This window comes from Periplaneta americana, chromosome 6 (assembly GCF_040183065.1).
Source record: "Periplaneta americana isolate PAMFEO1 chromosome 6, P.americana_PAMFEO1_priV1, whole genome shotgun sequence".
Taxonomy (NCBI): domain Eukaryota; kingdom Metazoa; phylum Arthropoda; class Insecta; order Blattodea; family Blattidae; genus Periplaneta; species Periplaneta americana.
Genome location: NC_091122.1, coordinates 174,846,089 through 174,870,637, shown reverse-complemented (window position 1 = coordinate 174,870,637; position 24,549 = coordinate 174,846,089). Strand labels below are relative to the sequence as shown.

At 36.0% G+C, this 24,549-nt stretch overlaps 1 non-coding gene across 1 annotated transcript; it reads right to left on the bottom strand.

The window, feature by feature from the left end:
- Positions 1-18,762: 18,762 nt before the first annotated feature.
- TRNAT-GGU (transfer RNA threonine (anticodon GGU)) lies at positions 18,763-18,835 on the bottom strand. Its single transcript has one exon. It is a non-coding gene; the product is annotated as a tRNA-Thr (tRNA).
- Positions 18,836-24,549: the final 5,714 nt, after the last annotated feature.

Sequence of the window (24,549 nt, the reverse complement as noted above, 5' to 3'; positions counted from 1 at the left end):
TATAGGTGTCACATATCCATGGTAACTGGGTTTGATTTTGGGTTAAAGGAGCGTTGAAGGCACTCCCCTTGCCATTGCAGACATACACCTTCAACCGTCTTACATATCGTACCACGTAACTTACGTTATATTACGAAACTTTCACGCTAATTTCCAACGTTTCAGGGGGAATTTAATATATATATTTTGTCCACCAAGACAGTTCTTATTGTGATGTACGGGTTTGCAGTTAAGTTTTCGTATTACCAAACGATAAGGAAGTGCAACGAGATAAATGTACCAGATGTAGCGGAGTCAACCATCGCGTATTGGTTTTCATATCTCAGGGATGTATGTAGAGGTAAGAAAATAGTGTTGACAGGTTAGGTTAGGTTTGTTTAGGCTATTATTATGCCTTACATATACGAATCTGTGACAGGTTAGGTTAGTTTAGGTTTTTATTATGTCTTACATATACGAAAATATAACAGGTTAAGTTAGGTTAGTTTAGGCTTTTATTATGCCTTGCATTGTACGAAACTATGACAGGTTAGGTTAGGTTAGTTTAGGCTTTATTGTGCCTTGCACATACAAATCTGTGACAGCTTAGGTTAGGTTAGTTTAGGCTTTTATTAGTCTTGCTTACACAAATCTGTGACAGGTTAGTTTAGGCTTTTATTATGTCTTGCTTACACAAATCTGTGACAGGTTAGGTTAGGCTTTTATTATGTCTTGCATATACGAATTTGGAGGGCATCATGTTGTGGAAATTGATGAATGTAAGATTGGGCGTAGAAAATTTGAGGCCGGTCGTGTTATTGAGGATTCTTGGATTTTGGGTACGCTCTTCTAGAAGACATCATGGCTCTCTATCCAGGCGGTGTACGTTATGATAAAGAGGACAGACATTGAGTGTAACGCTGGACAAAACCTAGTGATTTTTTGTTTCTTATGTTGGCAGTTCCAGTGTGTCGGTGTGTACAGTAATGGCGGGCTTGGAAACAAAAAAGTTACGTTGTGATATTTGTGTGTTTATTCTACAGTTATTTGTTCTAGTTGAGTATTTTTCAGTGGCTATTCAATTAATGGGAGTTATACGTTCTTCACATCGCATACTGTTTTTCATACCTCCTACGTTAGTTTTATTCACTAGAAACCACAACGTTTCCACTTGCATTACGATGGACGTCTCATTGCACAGGTAATTTTGTACATTTCTGAAGAATTGTCTTCACTTAAAACAATTACCAATAGAATCCTTAACTTTTAAAATACATCTCCACAAAAAAATATCTTACAAATTCGTCCATTTTCAATTCCAAAATCACCGGAAATACCTCAGCGCTCGTTTTTGTTTATGTATGTATGTATGTATGTATGTATGTATGTATGTATGTATGTATGTATGTATGTATGTATGTATGTATGTATGTAAGTATGTATGTATTAACACTACAATTGGGTATACACCCGGTGGCAGTGATATATAATATACAATAATTACAATTACATGAAATAAAATAAATAAACGTAAATGAAATAAAATAAAATGAACGTAAATGAAATAAAATAAATAAACGTAAATGAAATAAAATAAAATAAACGTAAATGAAATAAAATAAAATAAACGTAAATGAAATAAAATAAAATAAACGTAAATGAAATAAAATAAAATGAACGTAAATGAAATAAAATAAAATGAACGTAAATGAAATAAAATAAAATAAACGTAAATGAAATAAAATAAAATAAACGTAAATGAAATAAAATAAAATAAACGTAAATGAAATAAAATAAAATAAACGTATATCTTTAAATAGTAAATGCAATAAACCTAGGACTATAAATAAAAACTATTCTCTAATAACGCCTACGATAAGCAAAAGTAAATCTAACTTATAAGTACTTCTATTTCACCCAACTATTACCAATTTAAATAATTACATATCACCTTAATTAGTTACATACCAACTTAATTACATATCATCTTAATTATTTACATATCACCTTAATTTATTTACATATGAACTAAATTACATATCATCTTAATTAATTACGTATCAACTTAATTAATTACATGTCAACTCAATTAGTTACATGGCACAACTTAAATAATTACACTGCACTTCCAATTACATTTTCAGTCTAATCTTCTCAACCTTTCCTTAAATGTATTGATTTTAAGAGAACACCCTGAAAGATTGCCGCAGGTAAGCTGTTCCAGTCTACTATTGTGCGGTTAACAAAGGAAAATTTTGCCACGTCCGTTCTTTGTTTTCTACATTTAAACTTCCTAATATGATCAGCCCTTCCTAAGTATGATGGTGTTGCTAATCTAGCATTGATATCGGTCCATGCTTTGTGTCCCATTTGTGCCTTTAACAATGCGGTGAGTCTGGATTTCGTCGCCTTGATTTGAGAAGTTCCCACCGTAAATCTTTCACTATCTCCTCACCATGTCCCTTCCCCATTTTGACATATTTTGCTGCCTTGCGTTGGACCTTTTCTATTGAATCGATTTGGTTTTGTCTGTACGGATCCCAACCTACCGCTCCATATTCCATAATTGGGCGAACAAGGGTTTTGTACGCTAATTCTTTTGACTTTCGGTTATAACAAAGATCTAAGGGTAATTTATCAATATCCCCTAGTACAGTGTATACTGGATGTTCATTTCAAAGTGTGTCATGACGTCACTGTTGTGAGTCAGCGATTTGAAGCGAGTTTCAGCTTTTATGTCAGAGAAGTTGCCTATTATTCAAGACGTTCAATCTGAACTTGAGAACGTGTACGGTATAACTTGAATGTCGTAGCAACAGATGGCGGTCTGTAAAGTCTGTGTGCTACCATAACATCTTTCGAACTGTGTTTTGCGCCGGCAAGTCGTACGCAGGGTATTTGTTATCATCGATTGCTACGGCAACATTCCACAACACAAATCAAATGCTTCGTGCCATGTTGACCGTAGAAGTTAATGCCAACAAATACGTAAGTAATCGTCTTAACCCTCTCCCCATATCCCGACAGTAAGAAAAAAACTCACCTCAGTACGTGTTTCCAAACAGTTCACATTCCTGGCACTATAGGCGTTACCGTACGTATCGGTAATTACTCTTCAGAATGAACGCCGTACTTGCTAGGCAACTTCTCTCGCATTTAGGTAATACGCCTCTGCGGAAGTGTAGGAAGATTGAATTCTCTAGGCTCATCGGATAGCCACACGACACATTTTGAACTGAATAGCCAGTATACATTGCTGTACAAACAAGTGAATACAACTGTTAGTTGAAGGCGATAGCAGTGTCATTGCGGAGTATTATTCTACGCTATTAAATTTGTAGTGGCCAATTAAACTGTACAGCAGACATGCAAGAAATGCTTCGGGTTGTCTATCCATTTTCATTTCGCTGACGCTTTAATTAAGTCTTGTTATGTTAGACCAATCAACTCTCCGCTCCCGAACTCCGAGTGCTGCATCAATAATGAAAAAAATAACAATTTTGCTATATTTGCAGGTTAAAAATAAAATAAGCCACAGTTTGTGATCAGCTTTGGGAAAGAATAACTCTTAACATTGCAAATTGCAAGCCACTGCAGGTCATTCCGTGTCACGCAATGAAAGTAGCTTCAAGTTTTAATAATTTTCCTGAAATGAATCGATGCATATCATATCAGCCTTACTGCCCAACGAAAAGTGACAAAACTAATTGGACTGGAATAGAAAAATGTTTTTCTACAGAGGGAAATGTTACATATATTTTTATATTTCTTTAGTGCAGAATGACAGATAAAAACGACTGGCTAGCGAGTTTCTGAAACAAAAGAATGAGTTAGTGAGCCAAGTCGCTGTCAGAACCCAGCACACAACAGTAGGCTGTACTGCGCATTACCAGAGACAGCGGAAGCAAGAACGGTTAGAGAAATGGAGTCCGAGCTGGAAAGAGAGGAAGGGAGGGGAAACACGGGGTGACGGAAGAATTAGGTATAGAAAAATGAAACAAAGAGTGAAAAGAGGACAGCGTAGAAACAAGAAAAGAATAAGAGCGAGCAAAAATAGTAAAAAGGAAAGCACAGAAGAAAGAAAAAAGTGTAAAGAAAGAAGGCAAAAAAGGAAAAAGAAAGAAACGAAGGTAGAAATTAAAAGTAAATAAAGAAACAAAGAGCAATGAACCACAAAAGAAATGAACAAAAAATGAAATAAAGAAAGAGCAGAGTATCAAATTAAGAAATTAACAGCAAGGAATGGTAGAAACAAAGAGCAAAGATTCAATTTAAGAAACAGCAAAAAAGAATCATGAAAGAAAGCGCAGAGTATCAGTGAAAGAAATAACATAGAATCAATGAAAGAAAGAGCAGAGAGTCAACGAAAAAAGGTTACATAATCGATAAAAGAAAGAGTAAAAAATTAGTGAAAGAACGAACAAAGAATCAGGAAAAGAAATAGCAGAAAATAGAAGAGAAAATAGCAAACATTCGGTTAAAAGAAAGTAAAAAAATCAATAAAAGAGAAAGACTGAAGCCGGATGGTCTATGGCGAGTCCTCGGCATCAACCCCTTTGATTTGATTACCTGGTTGGGTTTCTCCGAGGTTTTCCCCAACCTAAAGGCAAATGCCGGGTAATATTTTGGGGAATCCTCGGACCTCACCTCATCTCACTACATCTCGCCAAAATATTGTAAAAAAATTGCACAAAATTGTAAAAATTGTAGAAAATTACTAAATGTAAAACTGTAAAAATTTGTAAAAATTGTAATTGTAATATTGTAAAATTTTGACTTGTTCCACAACTTAAAGCTTCATTGCTCATGTAAGATCTATGGAATGAATGAATGAATGAAAAGACAAACAAAAAATGATGAAGGAATTGCAGAAAACATGCGAAGAATCAATGAAGAAAATAAATAAGAATCAAAGAAAGAAATAGTAAAGAATAAAAGAAATAGTAAATAATCCACGTAAGAAAGGTCAAAGAATCAAAGAAAGAAAGTAAGAACAACAAATACAAGAAAGAGCAAAGAATCATACAAAGCAGAAAAGAAGAAAAAGTAAAGTAGCTAAGAAAGAAGTTAAGAATATGCCTAAGGAAACAATGGCAGAAAGAAATGAGAGCAAGAAATCAATGAAGTAAAGAAAAAGTACAACATCAAAGAAATAAGAATAAAAAGTCGAAGGAAGAAAGAAAGAGCAAAGAATCAATGCAAGAAAGGGCAAAGAATCAATGCAAGAAAGGGCAAAGAATCAATGCAGAAAGGGCAAAGAATCAATGCAAGAAAGGGCAAAGAATCAATGCAAGAAAGGGCAAAGAATCAATGCAGAAAGGGCAAAGAATCAATGCAAGAAAGGGCAAAGAATCAATGCGAGAAAGGGCAAAGAATCAATGCAAGAAAGGGCAAAGAATCAATGCAAGAAAGGGCAAAGAATCAATGCGAGAAAGGGCAAAGAACCAATGCAAAAGGGCAAAGAATCAATGCAAGAAAGGGAAAAGAATCAATGCAAGAAAGGGCAAAGAATCAATGCAAGAAAGGGCAAAGAATCAATGCAAGAAAGGGCAAAGAATCAATGCAGAAAGGACAAAGAATCGATGCAAGAAAGGGCAAAGAATCAATAAAAGAAAGGACAAAGAATCAATGCAAGAAAGGGCAAAGAATCAATGCAAAAAAGGGCAAAGAATCAATGCAAGAAAGGGCAAAGAATCAATGCGAGAAAGGGCGAAGAATCAAAGCAAGAAAGAACAAAGTATCGGCGAAAGAAAGAGCAGAGAATATAATATTAAGAAAGAGCAGATAATCAGAGAAAGAAAGAAATGACAACAAAGTGTGAAATAAAAAAGATCAGAAAAAATACAAAAAATTAATAAAAAGAGCGAAGAGGAGGAGAGAAAAGAGATAAGGACATAATGGAAGCGGAACCACTTTGCACCTTTAATCTCGGTTCAGGATTGTAAATTCCCTCCGTACAAATCGTTCCTATTTTTCTGAGAGACCGCCCACTGATGACGTGATATCGATTGTGAAATCATCACCTTCGCGGGGAAGCGAATGTGAAATGAGAAGTGAATCCGTTCCGCCGGCTACCTGACTTGAACCTCGCCGTGCAGCAGTGACCTATGTGCAGGGACCACACTCAATGGCGCAATTAGAATGCGCGCTGCATTGTTAACGCCAATCCAACCCTGTGTAGCTTTCTACGTGGGAATTAATTCACAAAGTGGTCGGGAAGCTGTTCTAGAGAACAGCACATGCGTACATACCCCGTCCAAAACCGAATCGAAAACGTTGTCAACTTTTAGGCCCTAGAATTATTTCTCTGAAAAACTGAACGTAATTTTAAGGATATTATAGATTCATTAATTTGTCATACAAAATAATATCTGTAATATTGACAACTAATATTTGAGGAGAAAAATTCGCTCCGGCGCCGGGGATCGAACCCGGGTCCTTGGTTCCACGTACCAAGCGCTCTAATCACTGACCTACGCCGAATTCAATCCACAGCACCGGAGCGCTTATTATTCTGTAGGACAAGTTAATACATCTATAATATTCTCATAGCTGCAGTGCATATGTCTGTACAGATTATTATGCACTTAACTGCGGAATCCCGGCCAAATAAGTCACTCAACTGAGTGCGCTCCTAATATAATGGCAGTTGACATTGGACATATATAGTCTACGTCAACATATAAGCCTATGCCTAACTTGGAGTCAGGCCACAGAACGCTTAGTACGCAGAACCAAGGACCCGGGTTCGATCCCCGGCGCCGGAGCGAATTCTTCTCCTCAAATATTAATTGTCAATATTACAGATATTATTCTGTAGGACAAATTAATAAATCTATAATATTCTCATAGCTGCAGTGCATATGTCTGTACAGATTACTGTGCACTTAACTGCGGAATCCCGGCCAAACAAGTCACTCAACTGAGTGCGCTCCTAATATAATGGCAGTTGACATTGGACATATACGTCAACATATATGCCTAACTTGGAGTCAGGCCACAAAGGGAAACATTGAAGGAGGAGGGTTCGGTCCGGTGCTGTGGATGAATTCGGCGTAGCTCAGTGGTCAGAGCGCTTGGTACATAGAACTAAGGACCCGGGTTCGATCTCCGGCGCCGGAGCGAATTTTTCTCCTCAAATATTAATAATTTTAAGCGTTACGGTAAAGTTGTGTAATGAAAATGGTATAAAATATAACGAGTTCCATAACACTAATGTGAAAGAAAGGTAAACCTGATGTAAGGGAATCGTGTGCGATGAAATTTATCTTTGGTCAAACGACAAATAAATACAGTCAATCTTATACTTCTTATTGTTATGTAGAACCGAACCGATAAATCAGTTAACTATTAACACTGATTCGTTTCAAACCACTTCTAAAATAAAGAGCAGCTAATATTGCTATACCGGTACATTATCAACATCAACAAGTTGACAATAGCAGTCCGTCAATTCAAAAATGAATGGCAATAAACATGGCGTATCCCATTGAAGAACCTGTGCCAAAAATTGAAAAATCGAAGACAATAAAAATGGCGCATTCCAATGAAACAATAACTAAAAAATCAAGGACAATAAAGACGGGTGTTCATTGAAGAACGTGCCAACAATAAATAAACAGTCAAAGACAATAAAGATGGCGTTTTTCGTTGAACCTGTGCCAACAATGACTGAAAAATAAAAGGCAATAAAAATGGGTCATTCCATTGAAAAACGTGTGGCAATGAGTGAAAAATCAAAGAGAATATAGACAGTGTATGCCATTGAAGAATGTTTGCTAACATTAAATGAAAAATCAAAGATGATAAAGATAGGGTATTCCATTGAAGAACGTGTGCCAAAAACAAATAAAAAAAATAAAGATGGGGTATTTCATTGAAGAACGTGTGTCAATAATGAATAAAGATGGCGTTTTTCGTTCAAAAATCTATCCCAACAATAACTAAAAAATGAAAGAATGAAAATGGGATATTCCATTGAAAAACGTGTGCCAACAGACAGTGTATACTATTCAAGAACATATGCTAAGATTAAATAAAAAATGTTAAAATGTTATGTTTTATTTAACGACGCTCGCAACTGCAGAGGTTATATCAGCGTCGCTGGATGTGCCGGAATTTTGTCCCGCAGAAGTTCTTTAACATGCCAGTAAATCTACTGACATGAGCCTGTCGCATTTAAGCACACTCAAATGCCATTGACCTGGCCCGGGATCGAACCCGCAACCTTGGGCATAGAAGGCCAGCGCTATACCAACTCGCCAACCAGGTTTACCATTAAATAAAAAAATCAAAGCAATACCATTGAAGAACGTGTGCCAACAATAAACAAAAAGTCAAAGGCAATAAAGATGGCGTTTTTCGTTGAAGAACCTGTGCCAACAATGACTGAAAATGAAACACAGTAAAAATGAGATATTTCATTGAAAAACGTGTGTCAATAACTGAAAAATCAAAGACAATATACGTAGGATATACCAGTGAAGAATCTTTGCCAACAATAAATGAAAAACGAAGACAATGAAGATGGGGTATTCCATTGAAGAACGTGTGCCAAAAACAACAATAAAAACAAAGACAATAAAGATGGGGGTATTTCATTGAAGAACGTGTCAATAATGAATAGAAAGTCAAAGACAATAAAGATGGCGTTTTTCGTTGAAAAATCTATCCCAACAATAACTAAAAATGAAAGGATAAAAATGGGATATTCCATTGAAAAACGTGTGCCAATACACAGAGTATACCATTCAAGAACATGTGCTAACATTAAATAAAAAAAATCAAAGCAATAGGCCTAAAGATAGAGTATTTCATTGATGAACGTGTGCCAACAATAAATAAAAAGTCAAAGGCAATAAAGATGGCGTTTTTCGTTGAAGAATCTGTGCCAACAATAACTGAAAATGAAACACAGTAAAAATGAGATATTCCATTGAAAAACGTGTGTCAATAATTGAAAAAGTAAAGACAATATACATAGGATATACCAGTGAAGAACCTTTGCCAACAATAAACGAAAAACGAAGACAATGAAGATGGAGTATTCCATTGAACAACGTGTGCCAACAATAAATAAAAAGTCAAAAGCAATAAAGATGGCGTTTTCGTTGAAGAACCTGTGCCAACAATAACTGAAAAATGAGATACAGTAGAACTCCGATTATCCGTCACCCTATTAACAGATTGTTGGATTATCCGTCTGTCATTCTCTCCTTTTTTGTTGCAGAAAAAATATTCTGGACAATACATTAGTACGTATTTTTTTATAGAGAGTGATATTACAAGCCTTTGCCTTTACACATTATGATGTACTGTTCGAGTGACCTGTTCAATTTCTCTGCAAAACGTCTTCCAGAAGTGCCAAAAGAATACATGTTGTGCTAAGTATCGAAGAGAAGTGCATGTAATTGATTGGTTTTGGAAAAAAGAGGAACTGTGGTTCATCTCACATCGGAATACGAGATTGGAGTTACAATTGTGCGAGATTTAATAAAAAGGATAAAGTGTATAAATTACTTAAATCTATAACACGAGACCTATACTTTTCCTATCTTTCCACAGAAATCCATGATAGGAAGTTTCCTTGACCATTGCAAACCCGTCATTCATTCATTCATAATTTTCTGTCAGTGCAAACCCAGCATTCTCCAGTTTTTCATATTTTCTGTTTTCTTCTTAGTCTCCGCATATTATTAATTTATTTTAATGCCGTCTATAATTTTATATCTTCTTCTGCCCCGAAATCTTCTCTCGTTCACCATTTCTTCCAGTGAATTCTTCAGTAGGCAGTTTCTTCTCAGTCAGTGACCCAGCCAATTCCTTTTTCTCTTCCTGATCAGTTTCAGCATTATTCTTTCTTCATCCACTCTTTCAAACAGAGCTATTTTACTTAAAAGTATTCTCGTCCACTGCCTAATGTGTTAAAACGCATGACTACGGAAAAAATTATGAAAACTGCATTATGCAACACTTAATTCATGAAAGATTTCTGTGGTACGGATTATCCGATTTTTTCGATCAACCGTTCAGCCCATCCCCTTCATTACCACGGATAATAGTGGTTCTACGTATTCCATTAAAAAACGTGTGTCAATAACTAAAAATCAAAGACAATATACATAGGATCTACCCAGAACTGACAGCGAACTCTTCCAGTCCGAAGACATTCATCATGCCCTGTGAGCGACCCCCCCCCTCCCTCTCAAATAACACAATGAGCATTCATTTGCTCTTATCGCTTCGTTCATCCAAACGATCGCCGTTATGAGTGAGTGTTCGCCAGGGCAAGTTTTTTCTCGTAATTTCATGGATTGTCGCTATACCGAGCACACAAAGCAAGCGTAATAATTCATCTGTTGTTGTTAAGAGGAACAAATCGAGATAAGCCAGCTTTCCTCTCTCGTCTCATTACATTGTGAGCTAATAATGAAATTTGTGGTCGTTTTCCCAAATGACATCGATCGTTAAACAAACAGAGGACGAATCGGGTCTGGCTTCTTGCGCTCGTGGCACGAAGAGCGATTAGTTCCTTGTGATTTACCGTCTTCTATTCATTTGTGGTCGAGCTTTATCCTTTGGTTTCGGTAAAAACTGAACGCGAGTCTGGAATCCATCATCGACCCGCGCTCAAACGGAAACAACACAAAAAAAAAATACTTTACTTCGGGACTTTATGTTGCTACGGGTTGGCTGCTTCAGTACTGCCGATACAGGACGACGAAGTCGCAGACGGACGGTCTTCCTTCCTTTAATTCTTTATTTCTTTCTTTCTATGCCGATTATTGCCCTCGAGGAACTCTGGCCTTAGTCTACATCAAGACTTCTTCCAATCATGACACATGGGTTAGGCATAACGCCAAGCCTTTACTCAAGAAAACATAGAGACTACCATTAATATGACAACAAACTACTATATGCGAACTCAAGTAAGACCTATTGCCTCAGCAACGCACTGCCTGTTTGTAAGGACGATATACCTTTTTCTTTCTACCACACTCATCCTTAAGAATAGACTAGAATCAACGCGAAAATTAATCTTAAGAACTGCACTTGACCTGCGAAGGGATTAGTTAAACGCAGAGTACTTATCAAGTTAGAAATAGGAATCAAAACCACTATCTTGTCAAGAATAGGAGTCTGAACTATTAAACCACTTTCATATTAAAAATTACATTCAGAAACCACTGCCGTGTCAAAAATGGAATTCAGAAATACTGTCCTGTCACAAATTAAATTCGAAAACATACCCGTTTGAGAATAGGTTTCATAAACGCGACCGTTTACAAAGAATGGGATTCAAAATTACTATCCTGTTTAAAAAATTCAATTCGAAGTCACAACCGTGCTGAAAAGGAATTCAATAACCCCAACCGTTCTCCAGAAAATGAAATTCAAAATCACTACTCTGTCAAAAATTCAATTCGAAGTCACAACAGTATTAAAAATGAAAGTATTCATAATATTCATTACCGCACTGTCCTGTAAAAATTTTAATTCGAAATCAGAACCGTGTTCAAAAAGGAATTCATAACCCCGACCATTTCAAAGAATTGTATTTAGAAACCAATAACCTGTAAAAAATTTAATTCGTAACAGCGGCCGTTTCAAAAAATGAGATTCAACATCACAATTGGAAGTCACAACGGTAATGAAAATGGAATTCGTAACGGCGGCCAACTAAGAATGAGATTCAAAACAACTTCACTGTCAAAACCTTCATTCGAAATCACTATCGTCCTGAAAAAGCAATTCACAACCGCGACCGTTTCAAAAAATGGGGTTAAAAACCAATAGTCTACCAAAAACTTAATTCGAAATCATAATCGTGCTGAAAAAACAATTCAAAACCGCGACCGTTTCAAAAAATTGGGTTCAAAACCAATACCCTACCAAAAACTTAATTAGAAATCATAATCGTGTTGAAAAAGCAATTCAAAACCGCGACCGTTTAAAAAAATTGGGATTCAAAACCAATACCCTACCAAAAACTTAATTCGAAATCACAATCGTGCTGAAAAATCAATTCAAAACCGCGACCGTTTCAAAAATGGGGTTCAAAACCAATACCCTACCAAAAACTTAATTAGAAATCATAATCGTGTTGAAAAAGCAATTCAAAACAGCGACCGTTTAAAAAAAATGGGATTCAAAATCAATAACCTACCAAAAACTTAATTCGAAATTACAATCGTGCTGAAAAATAAATTCAAAACCGCGACCGTTTAAAAAAATTGGGATTCAAAACCAATACCCTACCAAAAACTTAATTCGAAATCACAATCGTGCTGAAAAATCAATTCAAAACCGCGACCGTTTAAAAAAATTGGGATTCAAAACCAATACATTACCAAAAACTTAATTCGAAATCACAATCGTGCTGAAAAATCAATTCAAAACCGCGACCGTTTAAAAAAATTGGGATTCAAAATCAATACATTACCAAAAACTTAATTCGAAATCACAATCGTGCTGAAAAATCAATTCAAAACCGCGACCGTTTCAAAAAATGGGGTTCAAAACCAATACCCTGAAAGATAGTGAGATGATATTTCGGCAAATTTTAAAATTCAATTACAAACTGTCCCCCACTGAGGGTAGCCCTTACGGTCTCTGTAACTTATATCCTCAATATATATATATATATATATATATATATATATATATATATATATATATATAGCCTATATATGTTAACAGGGGCGGACGCAGGATTTTTTTTCGGGGAGGGATTTGAGGAGATAGTAAAAACGGTATAATGAGAAATAAGTTTATATAAATTTGTTTCCGAGTCACAAACATTTACATACAAGTTGGCCTGAGTAGCGTAGTCAATATCGCCTTCTGTGCTCGAAGTTGCGGGTTCTATCCCAGCGCAGTTCGATGGCATTTAAGTGTGCTTAAATGTGACAGGCCTCATATCGGTAAATTTATTGGCATGTAAAAGAAGTCCTGCGGGAAAAAATTCTGGCACACCAGTGACGCCGATATAACCTCGGCAATTGCCAGAGTTGTTAAATAAACCACAATTTTTTAATTTTAATATTTCGACCCTCCCGAGTACTAACATTGTAACTCACTTTTTTACATTTTTCAGGAGATGAAAAAGAAGTTTTAAAATGATCCTGTAAATTAGTGTATACAAAAATGTAGAGTAACAATAAGATTTCACATACAATTGGGAAGGTTTAGAGCTATACAATGATAGTACTCGGAGAAAAAGAAACAATTTAAGACCATATTAACTAGGACAACTGAAAACCATAAAAAATTGAGTTACAATATTAGTACTTGGGAGGGTCGATTTACAAGGACTGCAATACAAAAACGATGACAGAGTGATATTTACAGAAGAAGGTGACGAGGCTTCTTAGATATTTCATCCAGTACTTCATAAGCTTTTATTTCTACATTTTTATGTATCATCATCAAGACCAGTCCATTTAATCTGTCTGCTCCTCTAGTAAGTCTTCAAACACCGCAATGTTGAGAACGACCGTTCTGGTGTTGCTGTAGTTACAGACAACGTGCAAAAAAGTTTTAGCGCCTTGTGAGTGCAGGGAAAAATAATTTCATTGGACCTGTTCAAAGATGATATAAAATCAGTAGTCATTAGGATAAGATTTTTCTGATCAAGGAAATTTCTTCTCCACATCTTCAATTCATTGAAGAAAGACTCTGGTGATGCATCAACATCATTGGGCCACTGATTTACTACAGCCTGAACAGCAGTTTCTAAATCTTCATCTGATGCTCGCACTATGTTCTTAGGCAGCAAAGTTTGTATGGACTTTAGGATTCCCTTATGATTTAAAAACCTGTCCTTGAGCTGACTAATGAAATAGTCTAAGAAGGGAAGAAGAATTTAAAGCCTAAAATACTCTTCAGGACTCTCTGTCTTGAAGTTAGAATGTTGTGTTTGTCTCCCTGCAGTTCTTGGAATTTCCAGCGTAATTCCAGTAAGTTCAGCAACACTTTTTGCCTCTAGGTTCACTGGCTGAAAATTTAAACGAAAATCTTCCAGTTCTCTTTCTAGATTCTCACATAGTTTAATGCATGTCTTAAGGTCCATCTGTTCTGACTGTAGTAGACTGGCTAAGCCATGTGACAGGCTAAAAACATGGCTAGCTACAATCATAGACACCAAAAATGTTGGTTTCTGTATGGCTTATATTATGATGTACCGAAGTACATATGATAATATTTCAGTGCAGAAATTATACGTTATCATATGATGATGGAAGAGTGGAACAGAGAAAAGTTATCTCCGGCACAGGGATTTGAACCCAGTTTTTCAGCTCTACATGCTGACGCTTTAACCACTAAGCCACACCGAATTCCCATCCCGATGTCGGACCGAATCCTCGCAGTTTAAGTTCCACTTCTTGGGTTCCCTCTAGTGGCCTACCCTCATGCACTGCGTCATAGAGATGTATGACAATGGTACAATGTCCATACATGAGCAGAGGTGCATATCATGATATGCGAAAAATAATCACTTTGTGATTTAAGATGGTGCTTATTCCGTCGGATCCTGGCCACTTAGTCACTCATAACGAGTTATATTATTATATTGTAGTCCTCTTGCGTTGGATCTCTTGTAGTAAGTGTCAGAGAACAGTGCTACTCTCCAGTGGGCAGCGGATCAGAGTTGCGAAGCAGAGGCAAGAAAAATCCCAGATATAGGGATTTCTTTCAATGCAAAGATACATTTATTTAACATTTTAGCGAAGAGAATTTACGTGGAAAACCCTCTAATTCCTATGTACATTCACGAATTAAAATCAATATTATTTTTGTTTCTTGTTTCGTATTTTTCTCAAAATTTCGGGAGGAGATATATCCCCTTAATCCCCCCCCCCATACGTCCGCCCTTGTATGTTAACATAGATAATTAAATTAAAAAAAAAACAAAGAAAAGGGCATGAAAAATTACAATTGTTATTAATGTGGCACCCTGTGATTAATCAGGATTTGACAGGATTTTTTTAACACAGTTATCCACAATATCAGCCCTCAGAGATGTTCGCACAGCAAATTTCCGTCGAAATTCTTCGAAAAGAGCTGGTATAGTCCCTCGAGCACCTCTGAGCAAGTAGAATACCTCAACGTGAATTAAGGCATATTTCATCTTGAAATAGTTGACTGTAGGCTCATAGATCGACTTCTTCTCCTAGTGGACCTTGGCTGACTGACGATATCCTACTTCAAAACGTATCGTTTGATGCCCTGTTTAGTGTCAGCATTGTACGCTAAAATATCAACTCGTCTCGTTGATCCATTTTCAACTAGACAGGACATTTCTTCTTCTACTATCCAGCCCTTATTTCTTAATGCGGCAGCAATTTTGGTTTACCTGCTTTTCGCCTTATAGTTGGGGAAAGCTTCGTAAGAAACGTAACCAGGTCTCATCCCAAGTGTGAATCGAAAACACGCCTTAGCACAATCTCAAAACACGAGTGCAATCGCTATTTATAAATCAACTAGTTAACACTTAAGTATTTTTATAATGCATCTGAAACTGTATCTTCTTATTTATAGGCCTATAACTTACGTACATATTTTATCCTCTTATCCAATGCAGTCCCTTGTGGATCTACACTGTTGTGCTATGCATCATTAAACGATGCGGTAATTCTAAGCGTACAACGTTCCACGCATATGATCCCACTCCCTGGATTGTTAAGATAGATGTGCGGGGATTCACACGCAATTTCAAACCACTGCCCTAAATTACCCACCACTGAGTGACATACGTGTATATAATTACGAATTTATCTAAGATAAAGCGCTCAAACTTCAGAGCGAGCAAAACTTATAATCACTAAATCCATACTGTAGGAGGATACAAGAAAATTGAGTATCATTGTGAAATATTGCTCTAGGAGATGAATTGATGTCATTTCACTTTCCTCCTTGCATAACTTCTTCCATTTTCGTCTTCCTTAATCGAGTTTTTATGCATGTAAAACGATTTGATATGCACAGATCTGTTCAGGTATAGAATTCCAGGATCGAATGATAAACGCGGAGTTTATCGTACCCTATGATCAAGGCGGTAACAAGGACATCAGCGGCGAGTTCGACCTCACGCGAGCCTTAGATTATGCTCCTAGTCTTTATAGAGCGAGGCAGTGACGTCACTGCCGGTCCGATTCATGTGAGAATTCGTGGCGAAATGTAACAAAAAGACTAAAGTATTCAGAGAAACAATCACGACTCTATATTCACACTGAATGATAAGTGCTGGGGCTTACCTTTGAGAGCAGGAAATTAGTCTGTGGTTTTCCAGGGGTGATCCGTGGGCTGAGCTGAAAAGAAGGAAAATCTTAATGTAATTGAGTTCTAAACTTTTAGGTATCAAAGTATATTACAATATGATTCATCTTGTGATACAGTTCTCTAAAGTATTTTTTGATGTGGAGCACTTTTTCCCCCTCATCGATTATGGGACTCGTTCTGGGATTCGGGATGAAACATAAAATGGCAGAATTTCTAATGCTTGCTACAAACACTACCAGCCACTGTCGAATGCTAATGTTTAGGGCTAGGATTTTGATGACCTATAAATCATGAAAAAATGTCCTAAAAACAATGCATTTATGAACTAAACATCTTTCAAAAATGTCCTTAAAAATGTCCTAAAAATTGAGCTTACATAATTGTCTTAGTAGGAATATTTAGACTAGTAATTAAATTAAATTCTAATATCAGCATTCAAATTTATTTAATTTTACATAATTTTTCTAAGTAGTACACTTTAATTAATTATTTTACCTGATGTAATTCCATGAAATCCATCACAAGGCTACTCTTATCTGGAACTAACAGGTATAGAGGAGTCTATATTGAAGGGATGGTTGGACTGATCCATTGCGTGGAGGTGTACTACGTTAAAATGATAAAATTTGTGTACAAAACGATTAAAATAATATACAAATTAATGGATATTAATTGAAAAATATCAAAGGAAATAAACAATACTTTACAATAATAATGGAGATTTATGGCCAAAATTAAATGAAAATGCCCCAAAAATGACCGAATAAAACAAAAAAATGCTCTTATGAGTTGTAAGAGGTAAAAAATGCAAAAAAAAAAAATGCCCTAAGAAATATGTTTTAAAACACTCAGTTTATCACATAACATATATATATATATATATATATATATATATATATATATATATATATACTAAAGCAGCAATGTTTCTGGCTTACTAGAAAAAAGATGCAATTTCATCAAAATCCTAGCCCTACTAATGTTATTTCAGTTACCTTCCACAAAGTATTTCTAAGAAAAGGAAATACAAAATAAATAGTCAAAAGCAAACAAAATCTTTTGTCGTATTTGACTCAAAACGTGTGAATAATACGTGGAGAACCATTAAAATGATAATTGTAATATGACTAAAAATACTTTTATACCATTTTTTGGTAAAAAATGAATTCGTGCTAAAATATGGTTAAATATGTAGTACATTTAGTTGACCTATAAAACTGTGTCATCGTCTTCAGAAAAGCTAGAAAGGTGCACAATTAACAAAAGTTTGTAAAAAGAGATCAGGATAAAAATATGACGCGTCATAGAAATCCGAACTCTAGTTACTAGTATAAACAGGCAAAATAATATGAAATTTCATATTCTTAAAAAAAACATTCCTGTTAGCTGGGAGCAGAGATTTTACAATTCACAATGTACAGAATGCAATTAACGACAAAAAAGTTCCATATTTTATAATATTTTGGTCAAATTTTCATCGTGGTAGGGATTTTATGGCCGTGGTGATGATTTCGTGGTGGCAGAGATTTTGTGGTGTTAATGATTTCATAATGATAGAGGTGATTTTATGGTGATGGTAACGCTTTCATGATTGTAGTGATTATGTGTTGGTGAGGCTTTCAAGTTGTTGATTTTGTGGTATTGGTGAGGTTTTCAAGGTGCTGATTTTGTGGTAGTGGTTAAGTTTTCAAGGTGGTGATGATGATTTTATGGTGGTAGTGGGGATGCCTTCATGGCCGTGGTGGTGTTGATGATTTCATTGTGGTTCCTATGATGCTTGCATAGTGGTGGTGATTTTATAGTGGTAGTGTTTCATGATAGTGACGATTTTATATTTGTGATGATGAATTATTGGTGGTGGTAGTAATGCTTTCATGGTAATGGTAATCATTTTATGGTGGTAGTGGAGATGTCTTCATGGTAGTGGTAATATTTTCAAATCATGATGGATATGATTTAATTATGGTGATGGTGATGATTTCATAGTGGTGGTGGTTTCATGATTCTGGCAGTTCTAGTAATGAAGCTTTAATGACTACTTACAAATAGTTTTTAAGGAACCCGGCGATTCATTGCCACTCTCACATAAGCCCGGTCCCTATCCTGTGCAAGATTAATCCAGTCTCTACCATCATATCCCACCTTCCCCAAATATATTTTAATATTATCCTCCCATATACGTCTCGGCATCTCCAAACGTCTTTCCCCTTAAGTCTTCCAATTAACACTTTATACGGAATTCTGGATTCATCCCCATGCGTGCTACATGCCCTGCTCATCTCAAACGTCTGGATTTATTGTTTCCAATTATGTCAGGTGAAGAATACAATGCGTGCAGTTCTGCGTTGTGTAACTTTCTCCATTCTCCTGTAACTTCATTCCTTTTAGTCTCAAATATTTTCCTAAGCACCTTATTCTCAAATATCCTTAATCTCTGCAAATCTAGTCTTTCAGGTAAAGCTCCCTGTAAAGCAGATTTGAATAATTTCAAGGGAAAAATTGTTCCGGGGCCGGGTATCGATCCCGGGACCTCTGGTTGACCGTACCAGCGCTCTACCAACTGAGCTACCCGGGAACTCCACCCGACACCGTTCAAATTTTCCCTATATATCCACACAACTCGCATGGGCTGACGAAACGCCAGAGACCCACATCGAGTGCACACAATTATTCAAATCTGCTTTACAGGGAGCCTTATCTGAAAGACTAGATTTGCATAATACATACGTCACTGTGTACGTTAACAGAAAACCACAATTCCATTTTTCCCTTGAAATTATTCAAATGTGCTTTACAGGGAGCTTTACCTGAAAGGCTAGATTTGCATAATACATACGTCACTGTGTGCATTAACAGAAAACCACAATTCCATTTTTCCCTTGAAATTATTCAAATCTGCTTTACAGGGAGCTTTACCAAAAGACTAGATTTGCATAATACATACGTCGCTGTGTACGTTAACAGAAAACCACAATTCCAAGTGACACAGAGATTGTGTGCACTCGATGTGGGTCTCTGACGTTTCGTCAGCCCACGCGAGTTGTGTGGATATAAAAGGAAAAGTTGAGACGGTGTCGGGTGGAGTTCCCGGGTAGCTCAGTTGGTAGAGCGCTGGTACGTTCAACCAGAGGTCCCGGGATCGATACCCGGCCCCGGAACAATTTTTCCCTTCAAATGATTCATCCTTAATCTCTGTTTCTTTCTCAAAGTGAGAATCCAAGTTTCACACCCATACAGAACAACTGGTAAGGTAATATAACCGTTTTATAAATTATAATTTTTAGCTTCCTGTAACGATAATTTTCAAGATGTTTAATACTTCTGCTGGCATTAGTTCGATGATTATAATGATTGTATTAGTTTGACGATAATGGTGATAGTTTCATGTTGCTGATGGTAGTGAGGTATTGCTGATTGCGGTAACAGTAGTTCATAATTTAAGAAGCTTCCGCTTCGTTTAACAGAATACATAATAGAAGATGATCCATTAAAATCTACAACCGGTCACGAGTGCCTAGTTAAATATTTATACAGATTGCACGTCTTTTCACCCAGAGTGGCATGTAGAACTGCGAAGTCATCACGGATGGAGAACGTCTTTAAGTGAGTAATCATTTCAAAATACTCCAAAGCGAAACTGCTAATGGCTTTATTATCAAGTAATCATTTCAAAATACTCTAAAGCAAAACTGCTAATGGCTTTATCATAAAGTACAGTTCGCTCGTACTTAACAGGTTTCAGTAAAAATGGGTTGCTTGTCTATGTTAGGAGAAAATCCACAAACGATTAAGGAAAACCCGGGAATTTTACTTGAATCAAGTAAGAAGATAGGTTTGGAAGTAAATCCAGAAAATCAAAGTATATCATTATGTTTCGTGATTAGAACATAGTACTAAATGGATATATAAAAATTGGAAATTTATCCATTCAAAAGGTGAAAGAATTCATGTACCTTGGAGCAAGAGTAACAAATATAAATTATACTCCAGAGGAAATTAAATGAAGAATAAATAAATGCCTGTTATTATTTGGTTGAGGAACTTCTATCAACCAGTCTTACTTACTTACTGGCTTTTAAGGAACCCGGAGATTCATTGCCGCTCTCACATAAGCCCGCCATCGGTCCCTATCCTGAGCAAGATTAATCCAGTCTCTACCATCATATCCCACCTCCCTCAAATCCAGTTTAATATTATCTTCTCATCTACGTCTAGGCTTCCTCAAAGGTCTTTTTCCCTCCGGCCTCCCAACTAACACTCTATATGCATTTCTGGGTTTTTCATACGTGCTACATGCCCTGCCAATCACAAACGTCTGGATTTAACGTTCCTAATTATGTCAGGTGAAGAATACAATGCGTGCAGTTCTGTGTTTATTTTATTCATTTATTTAACCTGGTAGAGATAAGGCCATCAGGCCTTCTCTTCCCGTCTACCAGGGGATTACAACTACAAAGAATACAATTACAATTATAATTACAAATAATATTAAATTTACAAATACAATAAAATTCAAAGTACTAAAAGTGTTGTGTATCTCTCTCCATTCTCCTGTAACTTCATCCCTCTTAGCCCCAAATATTTTTCTAAGCAACTTATTCTCAAACACCCTTAACCTATGTTCCTCTCTCAAAGTGAGAGTCCAAGTTTCACAACCAGTAATATAACTGTTTTATAAATTCTAATTTCCAGATTTTTTGACAGCATACTGGATGATAAAAGCTTCTCAACCGAATAATAACAGGCATTTCCCATCTGAACACACGCTCTCGTCATGAAACAATACTAACAATACCATCCCATCGCACCTCCTCATACTCATCTTCTTTCACAATAGCCCTGCCAAGACTCTGGAATTCGCTACCTGCTAGCATCAGGGACTGTCGAAATAAAATTGAATTCAAACGAAAACTTACTAGGCACTTGGTCAGTAATTGATTACTTGTAAATAGTTTCTTTAATCTATCACAAAATATTTCAATATTCAGTAATTTCATCACTATACAATTTTGTTATTCTAGATTTAATTTGTAATTCAGTAAATATAAAATATTCTTTGTTTCTCTATGATAAATTATCTAGCTTTAATTATTCAGGTAATCTTTTCGTACTTTGCTTTTATTGTAATTGTAAATTTAATACTAACTGTAATATTATTTGTAATTGTAATTGTAAATTTAATACTAATTGTAATTTTATTGTTGATATTGTAGTTGGAATCTCCTGGTAGAGGGGCAGAGAAGGCCTGACGGCCTTATCTCTACCAGGTTAAATAAATAAATACTAATACTAATACTAATAGTTATTCAGTGTTTAATTCCCCCCTCCCCAGTATCATTTATATTTGTTACTGTTGCTCCCAGGTATTTGAATTTTTCCACCTCTTCAAAGGATAAATTTCCAATTTTTATATTTCCATTTCGTACAATATTCTCGTCATGAGACATAATCATATACTTCGTCTTTTCGGGATTTACTTCCAAACCTATCTCTTTACTTGCTTCAAGTAAAATTCCCGAATTTTCCCTAATCGTTTATGGATTTTCTCCTAACATATTCACATCATCCGCATAGACAAGCAGCTGATGTAACCCGTTCAATTCCAAACCCTCTCTGTTATCCTGAACTTTCCTAATGGCATACTCTAGAGCAAAGTTAAAAAGTGAAGGTGATAGTGCATCTCCTTGCTTTAGCCCGTATTGAATAATTGGAAACGCATCTGACAGAAACTGATTTATCAACCAGTCTCCTCTCGAAAATGCTGAAAGTTACAATTTATAAAACAGTTATATTACCGGTTCTTCTGTATGGTTGTGAAACTTGAAGTCTCACTTCGAGAGAGGAACAGGGGTTAAGGGAATTCGAGAATTAGGAGTTTAGGAAAATATTTCTTGCTAAGAGGGATGAAGTTACAGGAGAATGGAGAAAGTTACACAACGCAGAACGGCAAGCATTGTATTCCTCAGGTAACATAATTAAGGGGAGAGGATAGTAATTTTTAAAACTTTTTTCTTATTTGGTGTAAAATATTAATTTTTTGTATGTAGAGAGCTCATGGCTATAGCAACTCAACAAAATATAAATATTTTGAATAAATTATTTGGGAGGCAGATTTGAAAAAAAAAAATGTACCCAATGCAGGATTTTACTAAACTCGATATATCTAAGCCATTTTTAAAGATAAATTCAAACACTATGTTACAATTTATTTGTAAAAGCACGCTTTACAAACTGTCTGTAACAGAAATTTGATATTAGTTCCTACATTTGTAAAATAAACAATTAAAATTTAATAACATTTTTTTTATTTTCTTTCTTGCAAACAGAGAGACTTATTTTTAAAATGAAATCAATTAGGGAAATTCCGTTACAGAGAAAAGTTTCCTAGTAGTCTAGAGAATGTGTATTCTAAATTTCATTCATACATCTTTAATACTTCAAAAATTATATCGATTTTTGTCTGGCTATGTAGCGATAAAAGTAAAGTTCCAGAAACAGCAATCAAAAGGGGGTGTGATTTAATAATCCAGAGCGCAGGAACTTGAAAAATGGCGTCTCAACATCCAATAAGGGACAGATACCCATACAATGTTATACAATGTATTCCACACACATCACAGAGTATTTTAAAGAAACATTTGGTTTTGAAAAAAAAATGAAGTTCCGGAAACAACAAACAAAAGGGCGGTGTGATTTAAAAATCCAGAGCGCAGGAAGTTTAAAAATGGCGTCTCAACAACTGATAAGGGCACAAATACCCACAAAATATTATACAATGTATTCTACACATATCACAGAGTATTTTAAGGAAAAAAATTGTTTTTTGAAAATTTACTCATTTTTCACCAAAAAATACCATCCTCTTCCCTTAAGAACATTAAATTCAGACGTTTGATGGGCAGGACATGTAGCACGTATGGGTGAATCTAGAAATGTATATAGAATGTTAGTTGGAAGACCTGAGGGGAAAAGACCTTTGGTTGGGGGCAAGATGTAGATGGGAGGATAATATTAAAATGGATTGAGGAAGGTGGGATATGATGGTAGAGACTGTATTAATCTTGCCCAGGATAGGGACCGATAGCGGGCATATGTGAGGGCGGCAATGAACCGCCGGGCTCCTTGCAAGTGATTGGTGAAAGTATCAAGAGAATCCTCAGACTGTATGTAAGTAGCGCCATGCCAGACTTTAGATCATAATGTTCATTTTGTATATTTTACTTTAGAGGCCACAAACTTCAACTTGCTAATTACATAATCAAATTTCCTTAAATGCGGTTAACTTTTCCCGTAATTTCGAAACGGTTTTGCCTGCTTTCAACTTGCTTTTTCCTGCAACTGTTAGGAAGGGGAAAGCTCTCAGAATAAAGGGAATAGAATTGTTAACTCTTTGATACTTTATTTGTGTATCGTTAAAAGTAATTGAAGGGGGGATAAACTTTTTCCCTCTTCCCTCACCCTCCATGTTTGGTAGAGTATAGCTGGCGGCATGCTGCGGTATCCCATTTCCCATTTAAAGTCGGGAAGGACGGCCGACATGACGGGTACAGCTACATCAATTATACGAGGAGGATCCTAGTTTAAAATCATGATTGAATTTCAATTATATTTACCATATAAAATAGGCAATTCCAGGTCAAATCGAGTCGACAGATGTCTATGAAATATTCATGGACTTGCCTTCATCGTCTTAACTTGGTCTGCATATTGTTATTTCTAAGCAGAGGGGATTCCTATTACAAAAACCTCTCAAACAATGGAAGCTGCTTCGTTTTCATAGCAAACTTTGCGATGTTCCTCTTTTCTGCTCGTTCTCAGCTGATCACGCAAGATTACTTTGACGTCCCGACTCTAATATAAGCAACAGAAACGTATTGAAAAGTTAGCAGATACATAGAGACAGCCAATGCACGCAGAACAATAATGAAGTGAAGAAGTACTAGGAGATACCCACCGCTGGATTTATTTCACGGAATGAGATCATCCTGACAGTTTTAATGGTCTCATAAACCGCGTATCTACTCCATTAAGTTTCTCGTTTTGTCACGAATTGCTTTTGTCTGAAGATAATGTCAAATTCCGTTGAGTACGAAAAGCGGTGTAATAACATAAAGACAGATATACAGACAACGTGCTAAACTTGTATCATAGTTAATTTCCAATTCTGATCGGTATTAGTTATTTACTTTCCATTACACAGCTGCTGTATGTGGACATTAAAATAGACACATTTAAATAACACAATCATTTTTTTATTTTAGTAGGTTATTTTACGACGCTTTATCAACA